Raw genomic sequence first — 21,512 nt, 5'->3', positions numbered from 1 at the left:
CATGTCATGAAGCAACCTTGTGGAAAGGTCCAAGTAACAAAGAACTGAGGGAAGCCTTCAGTCAACAGCCTGTGGAGAGTGGAAGCCCTCAGTCCAACAAGGAACAGAGGTCCAGGTCACTGAGCTTGGAAGGAGATCATCCCCGAGTCGAGTTTTCAGGTGAGACGACAGCCCCTGTAGGAAACTTGACTGCAACCTCAAGAGAGACCTAAAATCAGAGGCTCCCAGCTGGGATGTTGGGACCCTCAGAAACAGTGAGATAAATATTTGCTATTTTAAGCCACTTAGTTTTGGGGTAATTTGTTACACAGCAATAGATAATACAGAATTCCTTCAATTTTTTCTCAAGTATAAAAAGGCATTTTGTTTTGTTTTCTAATATTGAATTAAAATCTACTTTCATCTAGGTATGTCTTTGGGTCAGCATAATAAAAATCTGTTACATTAAAAACTTTTACACATTTGAATCTGACAATCATCAGGTCTAGTTCCCTACTTCCTTCAACCATTCTTCACATACCTTCCAGATCCCCTACAATTCTAGTCATTCTCCTCTGAACATTTGTTAATCTCTCTCTTTAAAGCATCTGAAATAGAACACAATACTCCAGGTATGGTCTGGTCAACAACTGTACACAGTGAAATTAACAATTCCCATTATGTGGGTACTATACAATGAACACACCTAGACACACCTAAAGTTGCTTTACACCATCTAGTTGTGAGATATTGTTTTTTGCACTTCCCAGAATTTCATTTCAAAAGCTTTTCCTGAAGTTGGAAAGAAGACCAACCCAATTCTGTTTCCAAGCTCTCAAAATAATGTAAACAACAAAACAGCAAAATTTACAAAAATTTGCAAACAACATATACAGTAAGGGGTTAATATCCAAATATACAAAGAACTCATACATCTCAACATCAAAAAGCAACCCGATTCCTGATTAAAAAATGGGTAAAGAATCTGAACAGACATTTTTCCAAAGATATACAGATGGCCAACGGGCACATGAAAAGATGTTCAACATCACTAATCATCAGGGAAATACAAATCAAAACCACAATGAGATATTACCTCACACATGTCAGAATGGCTATTATTGAAAAAGACAACAAATAACAAGTGCTGGTGAGGATGTGGAGAACATGGAACCCTCGTGGACTATAGGTGAGAATGTAAATTGGTGCAGCCACTATGGAAAACAGTACAGAGATTCCTCAAAAAATTAAAAATAGAACTACCATAGGACCCAGTAATTCCACTCTTGGATATTTATCTGAAGAAAACGAAGACATTAATTAGAAAAGATATATGCACCCCTATGTTCACTGCAGCATTATTTACAAAAGCCAAGATATGGAAGCAACCGAAGTGCCCATCAGTATTTGAACTGAGAAAGAAGATGTGGTGTGTGTGTGTGTGTGTGTGTGTGTGTGTGTGTGTGTGTGTGTGTACACACACACACACACACATATGCACAATGGAATATTACTCAGCCATAAAAAAGAATGAAGTCTTGTCATGGATGGACCTTCAGGGTATTATGCTAAATGAAATAAGTCAGACAGAGAGAGGTAAATACTGTATGATTTCACTTACATGTGGAATCTAAAAAACATAAAACAGAAACAGTTATACATAGAGAACAAAAAGGTGGTTGCCAGAGGGGAAGGGTGTTGGGGGAGAAAAGAAATAGGTGAGGGAAATTAAGAGGTACAAATTTCCAGTTCTGAAACAAATGAGTCATGGGTATAAAATGTATAGTGTGGGGAATATAGTCAATAACTATGTAGTATCTTTGTAGGGTGACATATTGTAACTAGACTTATTATGGTGATCATTTTGAAATGTATAGAAATATCAAATCACTATGTTATATAATAGGAACTAACACAGTCTTCAATAATTATACTTCAATTATACTTCAAAAACAAAGAAACAAACTCATAGAAAAAAGAGACCAGATTTGTGGTTACCAGAGGTAAGGAGCAGGGGAAGGGAGAACTGGATGAAGGCTGTCAAAAGGTACAAACTTCCAGTTATAAGATAAACAAGTACTAGGAATGTAATGCACTACATGATAAAAATAATTAACACTGCTGTATATTATACAGGAAAGTTGTTGAGAGTAAATCCTAAGAGTTCTCATCACAAGGGAAAATATTTTTTTCTATTTTTTAAATTTTGTATCTATATGAGATGATGGATGTTTACTAAACTTGCTGTGATAATTATTTTGTAATGTATGTAAGTCAAATTATTATGCTGTACACCTTAAACTTATCCAGTGCTACATGTCAATGATATCTCAATAAAACTGGAAGAAAATAGATAAATAAATAAACAGGAAAAAATGTTAAACCAAAATGGACATTAAGGCACCAATTTTAGCTCAGTTCTATAAAGCTTTCGCAAAGATTTTATGTAAGTTCCATTTTCTTTTTCAATAGATCAACAGAAGTCACAAAACATGGCACTTAATCATAGAAACTCATTCATTTCACAGAATTCATTATTTCAATCAAATATATCAACTATAAATAATATAAAGATTTTATGTCCTTTTTCATGTAGTACTGTTTCTCTATAAAATAGAGTGTTGACTTGTGAAATGGGATCAACCTCCTAGTAGAGTAGCAAGCATGTGATTGGTGCAATATAAATTTATCCCCTTTAGAACTCATAAGGTAAGGGCATTGTCCTTAGGGTTGCTAATAACATGCTATGGAAGAGCTACTGTGCTACAGATAACTATAAAAATTTACTCTGGAAAAAGTTTACCTTGTTTTTTTTTTTTACCTTGTTTTTTAAAAAAATTTTAGGTGTAACTTTGAAACATTGGGAATCCTGATTAGATCAATTATGTTAAAGATGCCATATGGAGAGACTCCTACTTGTGGTAACATGTTTGAAGTAAGTATTCATTTAAAAATACTTGTGTCTATTATGTGCTGGCACGATGCTGCATCCCTGGGATACAGTGATTGAGTTACTATGGTGAACAAGAAGATAAAACACAAAACAAAGGCTTCTAAGGGCGGGTGTGGTGTTTTGTAAGGTATCTTTTTACACAAACACAAACAAACTCAAAATAAAAAGGAAGAAAAATCAGCTGAAATATGTAAGCTTTGGCTATTCAATGTAATGGTCTCAAAATTAAATGGCAAAAAAAAAAAAGTATTCTCAGACATGGGTCAGCACTGGATTTATAACCTGAAGACCTGGATTAAAGTCTTCTGTATAAAAATAATATACATAAAATATAAAGTAAAGAGTATCATAAAAAATTACAAATAAAATGCTATGGAAGTTCTGAGGTATCTTGCTAAGAATGGGTCTGAAGGATTGTTAATATCCTAACATGCAGAGATGGGAAGGGAAAAGTAACATTATTGTGAAAAAGTAACTAACATTTATTGTGTATCCACTATGTCAGATCCTGTGCTAAATACTCCCATCCTTCATCTATATAACACTCACAACTCTCCAGTTTCATTTTACAGATGATTACACTAATACTCTGAGACGTCAGTTACTTGTCTAAGGTCATACTGCAAAAAGTGCAGAAGCAAGAATGGGACGACCGGGTCTAAAATCCTGTGACCTTTCCACTATAACATTCTAACATATACAGGGGTGAAAACAAAGAGAGGATAGTTAGGATTCAAGTAATCTTGAGGCTAATGTCAAAGTTTTAGAAAATGGAATTCAACTTATTTCCTGTCCTATGTAGTGATTTGTCATTTATTAGCTGAGTAAGTCTAAGGCAATGCTTCTTAAACTTTTCTCCATAAGGACAGAAGAAACTGAACCCATCCCCACAGAGCCCATAAGCATAAAATTTCTTTGCAGTCCTTGAATTTTACCTAGAAATTAGTGTGAATATTACATTCTCCATATATCTTCTGTTTAATATAAAAACACTATTTTTTATCAAACTCTTCAAGTGAAATTGATGACAACTCCATTAGTGTGTGCCATGTTCTGTGACAACAGATTTATCTCTTGTCACATTGCAGCTTATCACTAATACTCCTATTTGAAAAGCAAAGGTCGGGGGGATAAAGTAAGCTATTTCTTGGTTATTCAAGAACCAATGATGCACGCTGAGGATTATTTAACACCAAATGAAACTCAAGTAAGAGTTATTGGCCATAGCCTTATTTTCTAAAATATGAGAATACCCTACTGAAAGCAGGAAAGCAATCCTGACCCACATATAGGGAGGAAACACCCTTTTCTCCATGTCGCCACAGTAATAAAGAACCTCTGCCACGGGGTAAAGACACATCTTAATAGTTTCCATGAGCCTTTTTAAGGCCACTGTAAGAAATAAGGTCCTGGACCTAGAAATACTAAATAGATCATGCAGAAAATTTTAATTAGCCATGTCAATGCTCCATTCTGTTAAAAGGTAATCAACAGATGCCTTAAATTTTTTTCCAAAGTGCTTTCAAATACTTTACTTTGTTCAACTTCAGAGCTCATTCCGAGATTAATACAATAGCAAGTACTATCGTCTGGAAATTAAGTCACTAGTAGGGTAAGTACCTCTTCCAAGATTGCAATCAGTAGCAAAGGGAAACTTAAATCCTAGAAATCTGATTTCCAGCTTACTGAGCTACTGAGGGAAACTGCATCTTTTCATACTTATTTTGCAGCATATATCAAAGCATATCACACACTATTTAGTAAGTAACTAACTGATAAACTCGATTTCACAAACAGAAAAAGAGGTTGAACACAATTATGTAACTAGGAACATAAGCTAGTACCCCTGCTCTCTTATGATACATTCCTAGTACTGACTTTAAAAAAAAAAAAGAAAAAGACAAGAATTAGGAAGTGGGAGGGTGGGAAGAAAACAGGTTAAAATTCCTTCACAAAAAAATTACATATCCATAATGGCATCAAATTCAAGTGTTTGTGTGTGTTTTTCCCCTAACAATATACGGTTATGGCTTAACTGGTTGGTCACTAAAATAATTTTTCTTTCCTGTGTGGAAGCAATCTACCCACTGAAACCTAAGGTAAAACTGTTCATTACATTTTCCTCCTAAACGAGACCAAAGAATATGTCATAAAAAGGAAAATGGGCTCTTAGGCGTTTCTCCTTTCTAGTAAAATTTCCAGGCAACACGTACCAACACTGGAGACAAAAAAAATTCTACTTGGATTTACTGTAAAGAAAAGGTTTATAACGTATTAAAGCCTACATGTTAATCTCTGTGCCATTAACTTCTTGAAGCATTCTAAGAAGTCCGCAGCAAAGGGAGGAAAATAAGTGTTAGGATCATAACCTATGAATGTGGGTGGAACAAAGACTTCTCCCTTCATTATGCAGAGAGAACAAAGTTGCCAAAAACGCTCTGCTCAGATACCATGCGTGGTTACTGACTGCACCTCTGGGTACAGAAAAGAAAAAAATCAAATACTGGTCAAAGGCCGCCCCTGCCTGCCCCCGCCCCTTTCGCCCAAGGCCTCGCGCCAGAGCTGCAGCCCCAATCTCTTTCTCCCCAACATAAGAAAGCGGCTTAACCCTAAGAGTTCTACAAGCTCCCGTTCCCGTGTCTCCTACGCAGACGCCCCCGGGGCACCGGTCCAACCCGAGTTCCAAATCCAGTCGCTGCCCCCCTCCGCGACCCCGCCCAGACCCCCAAAGCCCTGCTGCCACTGACCACTGACGTCAGAAAGGCCAAACCCGGCCCCCGCAGGGCTGCCCCAGCCCCGCAGCGCCTTCCCCTCCTCCCGGCCAAGGCGTGCCCAGAATGGGACGCGAACGCGTCCCTCGGCTGTCGCTCGGGCTCGGCAGAGGGGCGAGGAAGGAAGAATCAGAGCAGTCAGCCGCCCTCCCGCCCCACAGCAGCAGCGAGGTGGGCACCAACCCTGCGCTGGCTTACTGGTCAGGGGCGGGCGGTGCCAGGGCGAGGGCCGTCGCTCGGCCCCCGGAGCCGGGTTGGCAGCGAGAGAAAGGTGTGGTTCAGGAGCGGCGGCTTCCCGTCGGGGCCTGGCCCCCATCCGTCGGCGCCGGGGCCTCACCCACGACCCCAGTCGCCACCCAGTCAGCACCCAAGCCTACCCAAGACCCTTCTCCGGGGCCGCGAACGCCGCCCTTGGGGGTCGCCACGGTCGCAGCCCTGTCAAGTGGTGACAGGCGGTGACGGGTGACCATGGCAACCCGCGGTGTGCAGCGCGGCCCGACCCCGCCTCCGCCTCCCGAAGTCGCTCACCTGAGGGCTCCGGGACGAGCCCGGAGAAATCGCGGAGGAGAAAGCGGCGCGGAGGCCGGAGGACGGGGCCCCCAAGCGGTGGGCTCCGGGCTGGAAAGGGAGTGTGAGGGCGGCGGTCTGGGCTCGACGTCGGTCCTGCCTTCAGCCGCCCGCGCGTCAATCCATCAGCTCGTCAGTCTGTCTTTCCTCCCGTCTCCCCCTCCCGGACCGGCGACCGTCCGCTCAGCCTCTCACACACTGCGGTTGTCAAGCGGCGCTGCAGCCGAGCACCAGCCCCGAGCCGCAGCCAATCGCCGCGCTTCCCCGAGGCGCCTCAGGACCCCGCCGAGCGGGGCGGCCAGGCAGGTGCCTGCGTCGAAGGGAGAGTCGGCTGGGCGGGCGGCAGCCCGGGGCACGGTGGGGACTGGTCTGGTGGACCGGCTCCCCGCTAGCGCTCCAAGGACCAGCTGGACTCGAAGGAAAAGCCGGCGCGGCGACTGCGTGAGAGACTCTCTCTCTGCGAGAGAGCAGCCGGCACGCAGACCCTTTGGTGGCTGATGACCCCGCTTCCCGAAATAGGGCGGAGGGAGTTGTCTCCTCCGAATCGAGAGTCGTCTGCGCATTGGAAGTGACTCTTAAGACTCCTCGCTGTTGATCTATTAATAAGGGATAACGAAATAAATCTCGCCGCCTTCTCCTCTCTGCTTTTCCCGGTTCCACTTCCTTCCTGAAGACTCCAGCAGTTTAATTCCCCCTTCTTGATGCTTGAAGTATTTTTGTTATTTAACACTTAACACATTCACTGTTTTCCATCACCCGTTTTGGTTGTAAGCCCCATGACAGCAGACTTCACTAGTTCCCACCCTATCGGTGCAGCAGCATTCCACAAATATACCTGATGCTCAACCGAGCTGAATTAAGCATTCAGGGGTAAAACCATGTAGAGCTAACGAAAGAATACAGGACACAAACCTGTAAGAACTTGGTCCTCACAAAGGCTAAAAGCCAAGAGTAAGTGGGGCCTCCCAAAGTGAGGGAAATGTGGCAAAAGGGACTGGTAATAAACATCAGAAACATTTCTGGAAAGGAAGAATTTGACCCAATTCAAGATAAAAGAAGCTATAGCTTGAGGAAAAGGTTCTAAGAAAAACATTTACAAATTGATGGAAAACAATTTAAGCACAGAAGCTTAACTGCAAAACTTCAATTGCCTAGCCCTGATTAACTCCTGGAAGAAAGTCTTCATTAAGAACGCTCTCAGTGATAAGTGACAGAAAAATAAATGTAAACACAAGTTAATGTTACCCAGGGTCTTGATGTTAAAAACACAGCAACAACAACAAAAACTTTACAGAACGTATAAAATGAAAAAGTGGGCAAATATATCTTGGAAATAAATAGTCTATTGATTATTTTACCAGTATAGTTTACCTGACAACTCGCTTCTCAATCTTGATTCTCAAACAATAGCAGTTACAAGAACCAGCATCACTTAAATCTTCAACTAAATCTAGAAACAGTTACTAATCAGGAACAATCTGAAAAACATTTGACCACCTAATAGGGGCAGAGTGCTATAAAAAGGAAGAAACTGACCTTCTGGCACTAGATTGGTTTTGGTGTTCACTAACTACAAAACAAAATAGTTCACCTATATTCTCATTTAAGCCTCACAATCTCCCTTAAAGTGCCTGTTAATTATTACCATTTTAGAGATTAAGGGAAATAAATCACCCAAGGTCAAACAGCTGATAGGTAGCAGAGCCAAGATTCTAACCATTCTGAATCTTAAAACCTTCTTTATCTACTCCACCTCACTGTGTAATAACTGGAAATTTTAGCTTGAAGAAAACGGACTTTATTCTGACAAGGCAGAGGGAATAAGAGGTCTTATTCATGTTTATATCCCTCATGCCCTAGGGCATAGTGTTATTTGCATCTAAGTTTTCAGTAAATAGTAATCAGAATTATTGGAAGCAGATGCACAACCATTATATTTCCAGAAAAGGGGGATGAGAGGAGGAAAAGAACCAGGCACTGAAATACAAGACATCTGGTACATCTTATCACTTGTACACTGATAAATGCATTGACTATGTATTTGCTTCCTAATGTAACATCAAGTTTTACACTACAACCTTAATAGCTGTTAGTCTAAGATATCACCTTTCCTTCTACACTCAGCCACACTGGTTAAGATTAGATCTTCTTGTCTTTCACTCTAGTTGCTGTAAAGCAGAGAATTGTTCAGAAAGGACAAGCCTTTCTTAGATGAAGGGCTGTCCTCACATCCTGAGGTACTGCCTCAATCACTCACCAAATATTTAGAGTGCCTCCTCTGGATCAGTAACTAGGCTAGGTATCATTTGAAAATGCAGGTTCTAACTTGATGAAATGATTCATGGTGACTTGTGACTCAAGCCTATAGGCTAAGGTGTACCCGTTTTCATCTGATTCTCAAATCTCACTTCCAAAAGGGAGAATAAAAGGTTTTGGTGTTTCCCCAAAAGTAGAAAGGAAGCTGAGTACAAACCTAAGTAAGGAACTCTTGCCTCAAGTTGTTCAGGGGAAGATCAATGGGTATAAGGGAATTTGTTTTAAAAGCTCCACTCTCATTAGAATGCATACTCATAAATATACACACCAAAGAGCTGTGTGCTTCAGAGCCAGCAGTGCTCTGGCTCTGGGAAAACAAAGTACCACCACGGCTGCTTCTCCTTCAAACAGGTTCAAGGATTATGAAGGTAGAATACTGGGTCTACCAGAGCTCCTCTCCACACCCCTAAATAAAAGCTTAAATTCTATGCAGATGGTTGAACCTAGTAAAGAAACATACCTTCTTGTTTCAATGTAAAAAAGGTATGCTTGTATTTATATTAAGTAAATACCTGGATGTTATATTGAAAACAAAGTAAATAAAATAAAATACTTGTTTTGGAAAGAAATACTCAACCTATTTAAATTAAGTCATTGAAATAGTTCAACAATTTTTTAAAACTAGAAACTATGTGTTAGGAAATGTTAATAATATGTTGGTAAGGGGGAAATCTCCCCCCTATCTTTTTTGAGTTTTTTTTTGGCTGGTCTAATGATTAAATTGACACCAGACAGACTAACAGGAGAAAAAAATGAATTTAATTACCTATGTGTGGGAGTCCATAAGAATATGAGGCCCTAAACCAAATTAGGCAATTGAGGCTTACATGCCATCTGAGAAAAGGAGAAGGGGTTAGGGATTTGGGACTCCAAAGGGGAGGAAAACACTTTACAGGAAGATGGGAAAATGTTTGGTAAACAAATGTTTGCTGGGCTACGCAGAGACAATGGGACACAAAGAAGACACTGGTCTCCAGGCCCTGAAGAGTTCCCCTTACCACTCTTAGCCCATATTCTGTGTAGGTATCTCCCGCGATGGTGCTCTTCCCGGACCAGGCCCTTTATCTAAATTCTTTTAGGCAGTTAAGGGAGAGGTAAAAAAGAAAGACTTCCTGAGTCTTTTGTTTCTTAAAAATAATCAGCATAAAATAATGCTCATGCCAAAGAGAAACATTTTAGGGAGGCAAATTTTGCTCCCCTACCGTCCCATCTTTAAAACTTCCCCCAAGAAATTTCATAGTCCAGAAGCTGAGGTGGAAGATTGTTTTATCTCACTGAACCAGTCTCTTAGTCCTGACAATAGATTAGTTCAGTTAGACTCATTTTAGGAGGTGATTCAGATGGGCTCCCCAAAATAGGGCTGTGGTGCAAGCAAACAGGCATTTAATGAGGCATTTCTATGGGGACAAAATAAAACAATGGTTAATGACTAGAGCAGACACATAATCCCAGTTCCTGGGATCTGAAGGCAGCCAGTGGAGATTTCTAGATGTCCGGCTTAAAGCATATTCAGATGGAATAGGGCAGGCAGTGACAATTTGACAGATTTTCCTGGTTTGTCACTCAAATGTCTTTGGTGATGTTATCAGGTATACCAGTAAACTTTCTGAGTGGCCCACATAGCAAGAGGCACAAAAAAGATTGTCTAAAACATGAGCAACTGTGGTGATTTCTCTGAAGTTTATATCAAGTTTTCTAGTTTTAGTTTGCAGGGCTTCAGGAGAAAAGGCAATTCTCAATAATTCCAAATCAAAAGGATGGGAAAAAGCAGACATTAGTTCAGAGAGTTGTAGCTAGATATGAGGAAACTAGAAGAATTGAGGATCTAGTCCAGTTTATAGGTAGAAAACAAACCTCAAAGACAATGGACAGTATTAGAAGCTAATATCCACAGTGTATTATTGAAACATAAATTTTCTCTCTAAAATCATGTTTTTATAAGTTTATTTATTTATTTTGGCTGCATTGGGTCTTCGTTGCGGTGCGCGGGCTTCTCATTGCAGTGGCTTCTCTTGTTATGGAGCATGGGCTCTAGGCGCGCATGCTTCAGTAGTTGTGGCACGCGGGCTCAGTAGTTGTGGCTCGAGGGCTCTAGAGCACAGGCTCAGTAGTTGTGGCACATGGGCTGAGTTGCTCGGCGAGATGTGGGATCTTCCTGGACCAGGACTCGAACCCGTGTCCCCTGCGTTGGCAGACAGATTCTTTTTTTTTTTTTTTTTTTTTGTGGTACGCGGGCCTCTCACTGTTGTGGCCTCTCCCTTTGCGGCGCACAGGCTCCGGACGCGCAGGCTCAGCGGCCATGGCTCACGGGCCCAGCCGCTCCGCGGCATGTGGGATCCTCCCGGACCGGGGCACGAACCCATGTCCCCTGCATTGGCAGGCGGACTGTCAACCACTGCGCCACCAGGGAAGCCCGGCAGGCAGATTCTTAACCACTGCGCCACCAGGGAAGTCCCATCACCCTAATTTTTTACCAAAGGTAGTCAACTTAAGACAAATTTGTTTGCAAAATAAGTTTAGTTTCAATAAACTTGGCCTGTTTATCTACTTAAATACAGCAAGAATTGCAACTGACCATGTAGGCCCTCCTAATCTGCTTTGTTGGAACCTTTCATAAGGAATTTCAGACTGGACTTCTTTTTTTATATGTTCAGTATCAGAGAGAAAACCAAATTCTAATTTTGCACAGGCTTACTTTTGTATTAAAACTCATTTACTTAAATAAATGTATTCCAATCTTAACCAGTCCTGACCACACATAAAATTTCTTCCCAAAGATTCCTTTTTTCACAATTCTTCTATAACTTTCTATATCTATTTTAGTTTGTCTCTTGTTCTCTTTCCCATTTAGAAACAATCAGTTTTAGGACAAAGACACTTTCATTTCCATCAACAAAAATGCACCTCCATATCTCATACCTTTTCTTAACCAAAAATAGATCTTATTTTTCTTGCATACAGAATTGTTTTCCTAATTATTTCTAGCAGCCTTAGTCACACATGTTAATTAGAAACCTTAATTTCTAGTGAAAATAAAGAAGTAAACAATTGTGAATGGTATTAGCATTTTGTGGCTTGGTGGATTTATAAATACCTTTTATAATTTATAGAAACATGTACCCTTGTATTTATTTTTTAACGTCTTTAGTGGAGTATAATTGCTCTACAATGGTGTGTTAGTTTCTGCTTTATAACAAAGTGAATCAGCCATACATATACATATATCCCCATATCTCCTCCCTCTTGTGTCTCCCTCCCACCCTCCCTATCCCACCCCTCTAGGTGGTCACAAAGCACCGAGCTGGTCTCCCTGTGCTATGTGGCTGCTTGCCACTAGTTATCTATTTTACATTTGGTAGTTAATTTTAATGTTTATTTTTTGGCTGCATTGGGTCTTCGTTGTTGTGTGCAGGCTTTCCCTAGTTGTGGTGAGCGGGGGCTACTCTTCATTGTGGTGTGCAGGCTTCTCATTGTGGTGGCTTCTCTTGTTGCAGAGCACGGGCTCTAGGCGTGCGGGCTCAGTAGTTGCGGCAAGCAGGCTCTAGGGCGCCCGGGCTTCAGTAGATGTGGCGCATGGGCTCAGTAGTTGTGGTGTATGGGCTTAGCTGCCCCTCAGCATGTGGGATCTTCCCAGACTAGGGATCAAACCCATGTCCCCTGCATTGGCAGGCAGATTCTTAACCCCTGTGCCACCAGGGAAGTCCTGTACCTTCTTAAATAGTGCAATCTTTCAATGTGGCACAGGACGTGGTTATTAATAGACACAAATTTATGTTTACTTTCTCTGCAAGAGGAAGATAAAAGTTGATAGACATATATTCCATAACTAATATTGTATTACTTTATCTTATTTGGAAATGACCTAGATATTCAATGAGTTTCCATCATTTAACTTAGCAAAACTCTAAGGTTTCAAGTTACCAAAAGAATTCTGAAAAGTATTTTTAAGTACACACACCATGATACGTAATTATTGTTAACAAGTTCACGTAAAAACTTTTTATCCTATTTTCATCTATTTAATTTGGTTTAATTATTATACTTAATGCTGATAATGCTAAAGACACGCCTGTTTTAGTTAAACCAATAACCTTAAATTTGCTTTTATTTTCTAAAGATTAATCCTAGATCATGTGAACCTGAAAAATATTTGGTTGAGTTTCTATTATATTTTTGAGTATTTTATATAAGCACTTGTTTAAGCCAATTGAATAGGGCTCCACTGGTATAAAAATATCACACATCTACAACATACATAGACTCATACACAAACATATAGACAGATACAAGCAATGATCTTATAGCTTTCATTTAAAAAAAAACTTTAGTCATTAAATGGGCACAATGGTACAAAACTTACTAGTTTACAGAAGAACATTTGGATCCAAATTTTGTTTCAGCAGTTGGAAAAAGTTAAGTTTATCTGTAAACTTAAAGGTTTTTTACTAATACTGGTGGAGAAGACACATGAATTTTCATTCATTTAAATTTTCAAATGACCTTTTCCTCTTTTTGTTATTTTTCTGATAAAATGACCTCCCTTAACCCTCCTACACTGTTGGTGGGAATGTAAATTGGTGCAGCAACTATAGAAAGCAGTATGGAGGTTTCTTAAATAACTAAAAAATTGAGTTACCATATGATCCATCAATCCCACTTCTGGACATATATCCAGAGAAAACTCTAATTCGAAAAGATACATGCAATATTCTTAGCTGTACTATGTACAATAGGCAAGACACAGAGATGAATGGATAAAGATGTGGTACACACATACACACACACCCAATGTAATACTACACTACTCAGCCATAAAAAAAAAAGAGTGAAATAATGCCATTTGCAGTAACATGCATGGACCTAGAGATTATCGTACTAAGTGAAATAAATCAGAGAAAGACATATACCATATGATATCACTTATATGTGGAATCTAAAATATGATACAAACTTATTTACAAAACAGAAACAGACTCACAGACATTGAAAACAAACTTATGGTTACCAAAGGGGAAAGGGGGTGGGAGAGGGATAAATTAGGAGTTTGGGATTAGCAGATACGAAGAACTATATATAAAATAGATAAACAACAAGGTCCTACTGTATAGCACAGGGAATTATACTCAATATCTTATAATAAACCATAATGGAAAAGAATATATATGTGTGTGTGTGTGTATATGGAACTGAATTACTTTGCTGTACAGCAGAAACTAACACATCATTGTAAATCAACTATACTTCAATTAGAAAAAAGAAAAAAAAGCAGGAAACCTCCCTTAAGTTTCTGGAACATTTACATCCCAAAGGCACAGGAAAGGAATGCAAGTTCTCCAAGGAGTTGATTTCTTAAGGCTGGAATACTTATACATCTTTTGAGATAGATCAGTGAAGTTAGTTGCTTATCATAGGAATGACATGCCCATCAACTTATGTTGGAATGTTTTTCTTTCTATCCGGATACATTTAGCTTAGGGGAGAGGGCCTAAAAAATTTTCCTATTATGCTCTGAATCTGAGTTATGGTCACAAATTCAGTCAGACCGGTGGCCTTCCATCTTATTTTCTGCCTTTTACAACAAATCTTTCAATGAAGCTATTTTGAAATTTTGAGGCCTTTTGGCAGCTCCTACATACTGATTACAGTAGGTATCCAATTTTGTTTGCTTGATTTGGAAGCCCTTGCTTTTTTTTTTTTTTTTTTTTTTTAATTTTGGGCTGCATTTGGTCTTCGCTGCTGTGTGCAGGCTTTCTCTAGTTGCTGCGAGTGGGGGTTACTCTTCGTTGTGGTGCACAGACTTCTCACTGCGGTGGCTTCTCTTGTTGAGGAGTAGAGGCTCTAGGCACATGGGCTTCAGTAGTTGTGGCACACGGGCTTAGTAGTTGTGGTTCGCGGGCTCTAGAGCGCAGGCACAGTAGCTGTGGAGCATGGGCTTAGTTGTTCCACGGCATGTGGGATCTTCCCAGACCAGGGCTCGAACCCCATGTCCCCTGCATTAGCAGGAGGATTCTAACCACTGCGCCACCAGGGAAGTCCCAGCCCTTGCTTTTTTTTTTTTTTTTGCTGTACACGGGCCTCTCACTGTTGTCGCCTCTCCCGTTGCGGAGCACAGGCTCCGGACGCGCAGGCTCAGCGGCCATGGCTCAAGGGCCTAGCCACTCCGCGGCATGTGGGATCTCCCCGGACCGGGGCACGAACCCGTGTCCCCTGCACCGGCAGGCAGACTCCCAACAACTGCGCCACCAGGGAAGCCCCAGCCCTTGCTTTTAAGTACACTTTTTAAATGCTCTTATCTAACTGGAACATTCCTCATAATGGCCATTGTCATTCTAGGTTGTAATTTCCTTGAGGACTGGCAGCAGTTTGGTAGGACCCTAGTCACAAATGGAGTATAACCCACATTTTCTTTCTTTTTTTTTTTTTTTAATATTTTCTTGGCCGCACCGTGCTGCATGTGGGATCTTGGTTCCCCACCCAGGGATCGAACCCGAGCCCCTCGCATTGTAAGTGCAGAATCTTAACCACTGGACCGCCAGGAAAGTTCCATAACCTACATTTTCTGTCCAACCATATCTGGCTGCAAATAGGGTACAACCCATATTTTTGCCCAGCTATTTTTTTATAGATATTTATAGCTTCCAGGGTTATAGTTCATAGTCATTTAATATTTCACCCCCCAATTTCCATATAGTTTATCTTTTTTTTTCCTTCTTTTTCTTAAGTACAGGACAATTGAACTTCCAATGTCCTAATTTTTTACAATATCTGCAAATGTCTGAAGGCCAATAGGAAGGGGTCTGAGTGGATTTTGATTTGTGTTCTAATTTCTGTCCTTCCCTCTTATTAAGAGTCCCTAAAGTTAGCCATTACATATGTATATTTTTTTAACCCACATTTAAATTTGGTCCTTGGATGAGAGCTGTCTATATTTTCTCTTTTAAATATAGCCAATTCAAAGGATGCATCATCTGGCCTTTGATGAGTAGGGTCCAATATTAATCTCAAATAGCAACTCAAATCAGTAAGCCTTTTTATGGCTTAACCAAAAATGCAAGAGGCACAAAGGATGAAGCCCTCATAAGATCCAGAAAGTTCATTCCCAGAATTCATCAAGAAAGCAAAGACCAGGACTTCCCTGGTGGTGCAGTGGATAAGACTCCACACTCCTAATGCAGGGAGCCCAGGTTCAATCCCTGGTCAGGGAACTAGATCCCACATGCATGACGCAACTGAGTTCACATGCTGCAACTAAGGAGCCCACCTGCTGCAGCTAAGACCCGGTGCAACCAAATAAATAAATAAATATTTTTTAAAAAGAGAACAAAGACCTTTGTTGTCACAGGTGGTAAGAATGGTGTACTGCAGTGTCTCCAGTTTCTCATGAGAACATGAAATGCCTCCAGTCAAAGACCCACTAATCTGTGACACCAGGCAGGTACTACAGGAATTGGACTTTTCCAGCACTAACAAAACAACGAAGGTTGAGAAGACAAAGGCCCCTTATGGACTGGACCCTTATGATAAATTCCCCTGAGAGCTGGCACAGTTGGAAAAGAGAAGCCAGTTGCAAGGCTAGGTTGTTACCTGGGTTTCTGACCAACAGGCTACAGCTGCTCAGAATCCCAGTCTATTTGATTGACTAACTGCCAAATGCACGCTGATACATGCACCTTCCTGATGGTGGAGACCAGAGAGAATATTCTCACTGGTCATAAAGCTAAGCTCTTAAGGCATAGAACAAGACAAACAACACAACAGACAGAGACAAAGAAAAACAGTGACCATCTCTGGGAGGAAAAGGATCAATAAAAACTGAGAGTACGCATTTACCAAATTTTTACCAGAGTTGTGGTGCCCAAGGGACTTGTTCCACAAATATCGTCTCCTGCTAATCTAAATTTAGAAAGAGAGAAAAGGGGCTCTCACCACTTTTGATTTCACTGGATCCTGCAGAGATCTGGGAGGCTGACATGGTGAGAAACTTTACCTTCTGCTGGCTTTTATCAGACGTCCCAGGATCTCATCTGTAGCAGTTCTGGGAGAAAGTTTGCAGCCAGTGAAGATTATCCTGACTACACCAACTGGTGGGGAGGGGGAAATCTCCCCCCTACCCTTCTTGAGTTCTTTTGGCTTGTCTAATAATTAAATTGACACAAGACAGATTAACAGGAGAAAAAAAAAACAAATGTAATTACTACATACGGGGGCTGCATAAGAATAGGAGGCCCAAAACCAAGTTAGGCAATTGAGGCTTATACGCCATCTGAGAAAGAGAAGGGGTTAGGGGTTTGGGACTTCAAAGGGAAAGAAAACAATTTATAGGAAGATGGGAAATGTCTGGTAAACAAATGTTTGCTGGGCCATGCAGAGACAGTGGGACACAAAGAGAACTTGGGTCTCCAGGCCCTGCAAAGTTCCCGCTACCGTGCTGAGCCCCTATTCTGTGTAGACATCTCTGGTGATAGTGCTCTTCCCGGACCAGGCCCTTTATCTAAATTCCTCTAGGCAGTTAAGGGGGAGTTAAAAAGAAAGACATCCTGAGTCTTTTGTTTCTTAAAAATAATCAGCCTAAAATAATCCTCATGCCAAAGAGATACATTTTAGGGTGGCAAATTTTGCTCCCCTACAAGTACATAAAGCACACTAAGAAGCATAATTTCAGACGAGTGTTTCAGGATAAAGTTGGTAAGTTTCTAGTAATAAGCTTGAGAGCATGTTTAGTAAAACTTGCTATAAAAATGGTAGAAAAGCACAGAGATTCACCAAAATCTAGGTAGGTATCTTATTATAAGTTCATGTGTCCCCAAAATACTTTAAAAAACCCAATTTCAGAAGTATAGTATAGTATTAGTATTTCTTTTAGAGCGTGGTCAGTAACTAAGAAGGTTCTTTCCTAATAAATTTTTATTTATTTATCAAAAATGGCCATGCAAAGGCAAATGACAAAACGATTTATGTTTTGGCTATTGTTCTTCCTGTTCTAAAAGAATACACCCAAGGATTTCGTAACAGTTTACCAGGCTTTCTGTGTTAAGTATAATAAAGCAAACATGTGCATAGACGTCTCAGAGCTACAAATAACATATGAATTGGGATTTTATACGAAAGTTCAAACTGAAACTCTTATCAATCTACTGGTAACATATAAGAAATCTGCTCCTTACTTTATTTCTATAACTTTAGAATCCCAATTATCCAGATACCATATAGCAAAATAGTATCTGTGCTATGCCTCAAGCATAATAGGTACTTAATAAATACTTGTCTGATATACCAAAACCTTTTCCTTGATCCTATCCCATAACATAACAGTCTGACTAGCTCATGCAGCCATTTACCAGGACTCAGGCAAAGCAGAAGCCTCAGCAACGCATTTAACACCTTGCTCACTGGTCGTCCACCCCTCAGTCTCTATTTGTGGTAAGAAGGGAAGCATAGAGACCCTAAGAAAATCAGGCCTAGGGAACTGGGAATGTTTTGGGACACAGGGAGAGCTCTTAAAAAGTTCTTGATTTTCAGGCCCAATGCTCAGTGTTGTCAGCTCTTAGGAGCAACTATGAAGCTTCCCTGAAGAACTTAGAAATAAAATTGCCCTCTTTGAACTACCTCTGAGATGAACATTTAAATGAAGTACAGTAGAAACACGCAAAGTCACTTTAAAGCTGACAAACAGACAATGCTTGGATGGGTATTGTCCATGGAAGTGAAAACTCAAGCCGAGTTTCTAGTGACAGTAACAAGGCAGTCTTGAAGGAAGATACCCAGGAAACACACCCCTCTGTATTGCTTCAGGCCCTGGGGAGCCACTTTTCCTGTATCAGCCCTAATCTTATCTTACCTGATGCTCTAGGTAAAGCATTCATGTAACTCCCCAAATTCTGATTTGCCCTCATAATTAATGCTTCAGTTTCCCACATGTCTGCCTGGAGAAGGGAAGAATTTGCTGGCCACACGATGCAAGTTTTACTTTACATCTGTAAATTGGCATCCATTTTCATACACTGGTCTTATGAACTTGGTTTCTGTGAGTCTGAGTCACCCCAAGAGATGGATGTGCTCTCCATTTTCTGATGAAATCGGTTTCTGAGCCTGCAATGCTGCAAATCAAACTCTGGACTACAATACATTCTCCCAAGTAACTCAACCTCCTGAGGCCTCTTGGGAAGCAGCCAAACAACTCTCCAGACAACACCTCTCTCCATTGATGAGAGGCCAAGTGAACTATTTCCCCTCATTTAAAAATTTCTACACTTAGAATTAATATTACAGTTTTTACTTAAGAAAACCAGCTTAAATACAGTAAAAACAATTTCAAGTGAGTCTTAGATAGCTATTAGACAGTCTGCTTGAGCAACTAATAAACATGCTAGCTAAAAAAAATAAAAGGTATGAATTTTTTCGAAGAAAGAGCTTCACTTTAAACAAAATGGGGGAGGGGAGCTATTAGAGATTAAAAGAAATTTAGACACACTCACCAAATGCAATGGGCGACACCTTGTTTAGTTCCTGTTACAAACAAACTATGGTAGGCAGAATAACAGCCCCAAAAGATGTCCATGTCCTAATCCTCAGAACCTGTGAATGTTACCTTACATGGTAAAAGAGACTTTGCTGATGTGATTAAGTTAAGGACCTTGAAATGGGGAGAGTAGCCTGGCCTCTCCAGGTGGGTCCAATATAATCACATGGGTCCTTAAAAGCAGAGAACCTTTCCCAGCTGGGGGTCAGGGGGAAGCTATGACTATGGAATAAGCATCAGAGAGATGCAACATTCCTAGCTTTGAAGATGGAAGGGGACCACGAGTCAAGGATTGCAGCCTCTAGAAGCTGGAAAAGGCAAGTAAACAGAGTCTCTTCTAAAACATCCAGAAAGGAACGTAGCTATATTGGTACTTTGATTTTAGCCCAGTTAAGACCGTTTCAAACTTCTGACCTAAAAAGCTGGAAAGAATGAATGTGTTGTCACTGTATTTGCAGTAACTTGTTACAGCAGCAATAGAAAACTAATACACAAACTCAAAGATATTTTGAGACAAATCAGGAGATTTAAACAGGGATTAGGTATTAGATAGAATATTGAGGAATTAAGGTTAATTTTTGCTAGGGTATGGTAATAGTATTTGGGCTTTTTTATCCTTGTAGAGATACATACTGGAGTATTTACAGATGAAATAATACAGTGATATCTGGGATTTGCTTTAAAATAATACTGCCCCTCCCAGCAGGTAAGATACTAAATTAGCAAAAGGTTGGTTAACTGTTGAAGCCTGGGGCTCAAGATACTATTTTACTATTGTATATACTTGAGATTTTTCATAGTAAGTTAAAAAAAAAAGTAAATTAATTTAGGAGAGTGCACCTGAACGCTACAGATCAGCACTATCTGAAATTTTCTATAATAATGGAAATGTATTGGTACTAGCCACAGGGCTATTGAGAACTTGAAATGTAGCTAGTGTAACTGAGGAATTTAATTTCAATTTTATTTTAATTGGCTAAATTTAAATAGCCCCACATGGCTAGTGGCTACCATATTACACAGTGCAGCTCTAGATATTAGAAGAGCCATGCTGCCTTACTGTTAGAATTCAGTTAATAAGTAAGCTCATGAATCGAGTCAGTGTACACCTGTTATTTCTATCCGCCCAGCTTCTCTTTCCCTTTCTTGCTAATAGTAGTACCCAGCTCCGAGCCCCACTCCAAGCCCTTCTTCACCAAAGAGGTGGGGCATGAGACCCAGGCTACAGTACAACTTCTTCCTGGCCCAAGAATAATGACCAGAGGCAGGACAACCACACTCCTTGCTTGGAATCTTCTGTATTAGGAAGTAAAGTAACTCCCTTGATCAGGAGTTGTATGGATGGAACCCTAGAACTGCTAGCCATCATGCTCCCTTGACACATGATGAGACTCCTAAGAGAGTAAAACCAAAATTAGGATAAAGATGCGCAGAGTCTTCTCTTCAAGTTCTTAGATCCAGTCAACTGTGGAGTCAACTCCACCCTTTCTTTCCCTTCTTTCAGTTGGAGAAGCCAATAAATTCTTTCTTTTTTTTTTTTTGCTTATGCTATTTTTGAGTTAAGTTCTAACAATTCCAACTTTAAAAAGTTTTAATACAAAGTCCCGTAAAAAACTTCTTAATGCCAGGATCATTAGCAAAATAGTAAGACTAATGGCACTGCTATAAGCTGAACTGTGTCCCCCTAACCCACATCTGACTATATTGGAGAAAGGACTTTTAAGGTGGTGATAAGGCTAAAAGGAGGTCATAAGGGTGGAACCCTTATCTGACAGAACTGGTGGCCTTATAAGAGGGAGAAACAACAGAGGTCTCTCTCAGCCACGTGAGGACACAGTGAGAAGGCAGCTATCTGCAATCCAGGAAGAATCCTCACCAGAACCTGACCATGTTGGCACCTGATCCCAGGCTTCCAGTCCCCAGAACTGTGAAAAAATAAATTTCCATTGTTTAAGACACCCAGTCTGACATTTTGTTATGGCAGCCCAAGCTGACTAATACGGGCACCCAGTATAACTTGCCTAGTGGCAGTTACTCCCAGGTCCTTCTTCAGGGTGAAGTAGACCCTGACTAGCAAAAATAGTGATATTGGGCTTCCCTGGTGGCGCAGTGGTTGAGAGTCCGCCTGCCGATGCAGGGGACACAGGTTCGTGCCCCGGTCTGGGAAGATCCCACATGCCGCGGAGCGGCTGGGCCCGTGAGCCATGGCCGCTGAGCCTGCGCGTCCGGAGGCTGTGCTCCGCAACAGGAGAGGCCACAACAGTGAGAGGCCCGCGTACCACAAAAAAAAAAAAAAAAAAAAAATAGTGATATTGATCTTTTGTTATTCCACTCTCAGTCTTGATTTCAGTTTAGACTAAAGTTGCTTTTTAACTGGTTTTTACTTTTTCAAATAAAAAGATCAGCC

At 40.8% G+C, this 21,512-nt stretch overlaps 1 protein-coding gene across 1 annotated transcript in view; it reads right to left on the bottom strand.

The window, feature by feature from the left end:
- WDR47 (WD repeat domain 47) overlaps positions 1-6,446 on the bottom strand; it is a 56,946-nt gene extending 50,500 nt beyond the window's left edge. The window contains exon 1 of the mRNA XM_082834047.1: positions 6,232-6,446. The gene's annotated coding sequence lies outside the window, so the exon portion shown is untranslated. The remainder of the gene's footprint in view (positions 1-6,231) is intronic.
- Positions 6,447-21,512: the final 15,066 nt, after the last annotated feature.

The sequence above is a fragment of the Leucopleurus acutus genome (assembly GCF_964270905.1).
Source record: "Leucopleurus acutus genome assembly, chromosome: 2".
Classification (NCBI taxonomy): Eukaryota; Metazoa; Chordata; class Mammalia; order Artiodactyla; family Delphinidae; genus Leucopleurus; species Leucopleurus acutus.
This window is presented reverse-complemented; position numbering and strand designations above follow the sequence as displayed.